Source organism: Hyposmocoma kahamanoa, unplaced genomic scaffold (assembly GCF_003589595.1).
Source record: "Hyposmocoma kahamanoa isolate Upper Pololo Valley unplaced genomic scaffold, ASM358959v1 100001, whole genome shotgun sequence".
Lineage (NCBI taxonomy): Eukaryota > Metazoa > Arthropoda > Insecta > Lepidoptera > Cosmopterigidae > Hyposmocoma > Hyposmocoma kahamanoa.
In genome coordinates this window covers 1-5,833 of record NW_020653193.1, presented here as the reverse complement: position 1 = coordinate 5,833, position 5,833 = coordinate 1, and positions in this window count along the sequence as shown.

Sequence of the window (5,833 nt, the reverse complement as noted above, 5' to 3'; positions counted from 1 at the left end):
GAGAAATCAAGGTCAGCGGCATCCTTCCTCAGCATGTGATGGTCAAGTCGACCAAAATTACGCATCCATACCAAAGGGGGTTTAACTTTCGGTGGCCTTAATCGGTATTGCATGTAGATAAGATCGTGCTTTGAAAATCCAGGAGCAAGCAACTGACCATGACCAGCAACGAAGTCAGGAGAGGTTATGATTAAGTCAAGCTGTGTATCATTGGAAGAGGGGTTATGATGAGTAGGCTCAGATGGCAAGATTGAAAGGTTCACAGACTTGACAATATTAAGAAGCTTAGTGGATTGCGGAGTGTTAGACAGAAGATCCGTATTGAAGTCACCCATAATAGTCACACCAGTTACAAGTGTGGATATCGGTACTTCCAAGAAAGTGACATATGCGGATGTGTCTGCTGGATCACCCAGGGACTTCAGTAACCTGCAAGATAACGTGAACCCAGTTGTGGTGCCGGTGGAGGGAGAATGGCAGGAGGTTCGTAACCGTAGGAAACGGATCTCCTCGGTACGTTGCACTGCTGGTCCAGATGTGACGACACTTAAGGCAGTTGAGTACCGCAAATACATTCACCTTTGGAACATGGCGTCGGGGGTAGACGAGATACGAGCATATATGCAAATTCTGTGTCCGGGTAAAACCTGTACAGTCGAGGAGCTCAAGACTAAAGGAGAGTATAAATCTTACAAAATTGGTGTTCCACAAGAACTTTACGACAAATGTCTGTCTGCAGAGGTCTGGCCTGAAAATGCTCGAGTAAAGGCTTGGTTATTTCGGAAGCCGCAAAACAATACATCAGTCCACACGGAACGTCAAGCTTAAAGGAGTGCCGATTCTGACATTGAATCTTATATATCAGAATGTGATGTAGTTGCCATAACCGAATCATTCCTAACTGAAGCAGTCAATGATTCTGAGATATCGTGTGGTGGATGGACAGTGCTACGTCGAGACCGGGCAACTGGAGCGATGGGAGGTGGTGTCCTGGTGGTGGCGCGGCATGGACTTGAGCTGAAGCGTCATCGCAACTTGGAAACTACAAATGGGGAAGATTTATGGGTATCGTTTGTTGTGGATAGTGTTACAGTTAATTTGTGCGTAGTGTACATTCCCCCGGGATCTCCAGAAACAATATATATGCAATGGTTCCATGCTGTAGAATCTGCGATGAACACTGTAAAGGGATTAGTGCTCGTAGTTGGTGACTTAAATTTAAATCCATTGTATACACCAAAAAGTATTTTAAGTTATTATTGTTATTTTTTGACTGTATGTGGGTTAAAAGAGATGAATGAAGTGATGAATACATATGGTGGAAAGTTAGATGTGGTGTTGGTGTCAGAGTGCTTTTCAGGCACTTAAGTCAACGAAATGGAAAGTGTCGGAATGGTTTCAAGACGAGATGCGTATCACCCGCCGCTAGAAGTATCTGTGGATTATAATAGGAGACGGCTACCTGCTGATCGAATTGATCCTAGTAATGTGGACTTGCGACGGGATTGGAATTTCGGTAAAGGTAATTACGAATTGCTATGCCACTTAATCAAAGACGTAAGTTGGCGGGAAGTTCTAGATGCAGCACATATCAACAGTGCTGTTGAAAACTTTTATGACATAGTGTATTCTATTTTTGATATGTCTATACCTAAGAAGATTAGATCGGGGGGTTCCAGTAGAGGCTACCCAGTTTGGTTCACCGCAGACTTAATCAAGGACATAAAATGCAAAGGTCATTTACATCGAGAATGGAAGGCCACCAAAAGTAAAGTCATTTATAATGAGTTCGCTAGATTGAGATCTGCGGTGAAGAAACATATATCGTCCGCCTATGACCGTTACCTTTATCGAATCCAGGCTAGAATAAAGGACGACCCACGTGCTTTCTGGCAGCACTTGGACAGTCTGAAGTCAAGGTCAGGTTTCGCATCCCGCGTTACTTTTGAGGGGAGGGAGTATGCTGGTAGTGAGGTGGCTAGGGCGTTCTCGAATTTCTTCTCTAGTGTATTTTTGTCTGGTGTTCCCCGTCTGGACCCAGACTTTCCGAGAGACAGCAGTCAAAGTTGTAATGCCAACTATATTAACATTGCGTATATATCAATGGAGGAAATAGAGAAAGCAGTAAAGTGTCTTAAACCTAATTGTTCGGTAGGCCCTGATAATCTGCCTGCATATATTGTCAAAGGCTGTATAGACCAACTTAAAGTGCCAATACATTTTATGTTTAATTTGGCGCTATCATCAGGAGTATACCCGCACCAGTGGAAGCTCACGAGAGTCAGACCAATTCCGAAGACAAATGATACTGTCAATGTTGAGAATTACAGGCCTGTAGCGGTTCTTTCTACTCTGGCTAAGTTATTTGAATCGGTATTACATCGGGCCTTGTCTCCACAAATTAAACCTTTTTTGGGTGATTCACAGCATGGCTTCAGATTAAATCGCTCTGTCAACACAAACCTTTTGGTTTTGGTTGATATAATATCTGAACATTTAGATAGGGGAATTCAGGTTGACGTCCTCTATTTTGACTTTAAAAAGGCGTTCGATCGCGTAGATAATGAAGTGCTTCTAAACAAGCTGAATGGCATAGGCTTCTCCCCTAGAATGCTAAAAATTTTCTCAAGTTATTTGCGAAATCGGCAGCAGTATGTACGGCATGGATGCTACGTCTCTGCTCCATACCATACTCGTTCTGGTGTAAGTCAGGGTTCGGTATTGGGTCCACTCTTATTTAATTTAATGGTCAATGACTTAGAATTAGTTCTTAAGAGTGCCCGGTGTCTCCTTTATGCTGACGACCTTAAATTAGTGTATGGTGTGGAGCGGAGAGCGGACTATGAGTCGTTGCAAGACGACGTCAAAGCGGTTTTCCGGTGGAGTGTGGAAAACAAACTCCTTTTTAACCCTGATAAGTGTTTCGTTTGTACATTCAGCCGTGCACGAGCTCCTTTACATGTGCAGTACATGCTTGGGTCACAGCCAATTAATCGAGTCTTCTCAGTAAAGGATCTGGGGGTAGTCTTTGACCCGCGCCTCACTTTTCATGGCCATATAGAGACACTTGCTGCTAGTTGCTTTCGGAGACTTGGTTTTGTAATACGTAACGTTAGAGACTTTTGTGACACTGATGCTATTCGAATAGTCTATAATGCCTTAGTCAGAAGCAAGCTTGAGACATCGTCGCTTGTGTGGAATCCGCATGAAGCTAAATACACATCATTGTTAGAAAAAGTCCAGAAAGCTTTCCTTAGATTTCTAAATAAAAAAATTTACGGCTATTACCCGTACTTATATCCGACGAAATATTTATTAGGGACTCTCGGATATAATTCTCTGGAGGTGAGACGGAATTACAGCTTGCTGGTGTCTGTTTGTCAGGTTTTACGCGGAGAGGCGGATTGTCTTGAGTTGGTGGCTCAAACGGTAAAGCTAGCAGTTCCAGACGTCCCCAGAATAACACTCAGAGCGCGGCGACGTGATCTATTGGCGGTGCCGGCGGCACGTACTGTTTCACATAGAAACTCGCCTATTCACAGTGCCCTTACAATATTGAATAAACTCTTAGCATCAGCACCGGAGTGTGATATTTTTGCGTGGCGAAGGACGGCTGTGTATGGTGAATGCTTGAGATATTGTGAGATGATGGATGATAGGGAATCAACTGTTTTAATTTAAGTTATAATATGTTATCTAATGTTTGTTATCTTTAGTTCACATGGGGCATTGGTTTGTACTGTAAGGCCATGTGGATATATTTACAATAAATAAATAAATAAATAATTATGTGATGTCTGTAATTAGTGCAAAGTGGTTCAAGAACGGACTCAAGTTGCATGAAGTAATCTGCCGAAGGTGGACAATAGACTACACCCAGAACCGCTAGAGTACCCTTAACTGCAATCTCCAGGAAGATGTACTCTGCAGAACCAGAGTAGGCAGAGGAAGACGATAAAAGTAACTTAAAAGGAATGTCACTGCGCAAGTAGATGGCAACACCGCCGCCCCTCCTGCCAGTACGATCATTCCGGATTAGAGAATACCCAGACAGAGAAAAGGACTGAGAAGAAAGACAAGGTTTCAACCAACTTTCTGAAACCAAGATGGCGTGAATAGTAGAAGTTGGAGATGAGAAAGTTTCAAGGAAGTCAGTGTAGTGAGAGGGTATACTCTGTGCATTAATATGACAGACATTAAAACAATGAGGTATATTAAGTGAATTGTGCAGTAGGGTACTTAAAGTTTCTGGTTCAGACTGAGAGTAAGAGCTAGCTGTGGAGGTAAAACTAATGTCACAAGCGGAATAAAAAGAATCATCATCAGACATATAACTCTAAAATAAATAATAAATAAAGGAATATAACGTAACAATATCTAAAAAAAAAATTAAAACAAAGTAGTAATAATTATCTAAATACCTGTCCTGCCCGGTTGACTAATATAGAATAGGTAACTCCATGATAAACAAAGGATATTTAATTCATAACTAAGAAAAAAAATGAAAATAAATTTATAACAAAGGTTATAACAAACGTAAACAAACTAACGTAAAAACACTACACGTTCACAAACTAAAAACTTTAAAATAAAAACAGAGATCACACCAGGCACAATGCAATATTCCACTGCCACAGTTTAAGATACTTCGTCCAAGAGTTTAAGCATAAAATTATAAAAAAAAGTAATGTCATATTGACAGACCACAACAAACAAAGTAGCAGTGAAAAACGTGGAATAAAAACAAGATTTGTGATGGTAGATTCAGAAAACAAAATATTAGTAGACCGTCATTAACTAACAAAATAAAAAGAAAATCAGTAAGACATGTTAAAACAGATTTACGACGTAAAACAAATTACAATCAAAAGTACCTGGTATGATGAGCACTATTGAAAAGAGAGATCACTTTTTTGGCGTGACAGTCCGCTTAGGTCTAGTACGCGATTCGGGAGAAAATGCCGGCGAAGGGGGCCCCACAGCTGTAGCCTGTTGTCGCTTACTGGCTGGTTGAGGTTCATCCTCCGTCGCACCAAGTGCCGAAAGATCACCTTCAGTGAACAGCCTCCGCCTGGTGCCATCCTTTAGCTTGACAATAACATTGCCATCCATCGTCCAACACCTTTTGATACCGAAGCGTGAACGTGCCTTGATAAACATTGCCTGCCGTTGACGAGTGAGGAACTCAGAAACTGTATGGGGTGTACCCTTAAGAGCCGTCTTCTTACTCCACACAGCAACTTTCAATGAATGCTCAGTGAAACGCACTAACACTGGCCGGCACTTTTTGTTGCCCGTCAAACTGCCCAAGCGATGGCAAACACTAAGCTTCTCCCGTGATAAATTCATGCTCAGTTTATCATTAAATATATTTATTACATACTGGGAAAGGTTCTCTTCAACAGTCTCTGGGATGCCACCTACAAGGAGATACTTTCTACGGTGCCGCATTTCGATGTCATCAACAGATTTGCAAAGTTGAGATATTTGTTCTCGCAATATTAGTAGAATGGACAACACCTCCGATTTGAGTTCACCAAATTCTTCCCACAAACGTGACTGTGAGTTCTCAACTTGTGGCTGTGAAGAGGTGGCCTTCCACTGTGCTTCCAGCTCATTCATCTTCTTAAATAGCCTGGCTTCAAGAGAAAGTTGAGTCTCTAAAACTGTAGTGAAATTGGCCATAGTTATATGATGTGTAGCCCACAGTGAATAGTGCCTTTGTAGTGAGAGTGGTACCGGACAGGACAGTGTACTAAAACACTATTATTTGCACATATACAGCATAGATAACACTAGATCTAGATTCAGACACTTTATACTATTGGAAATG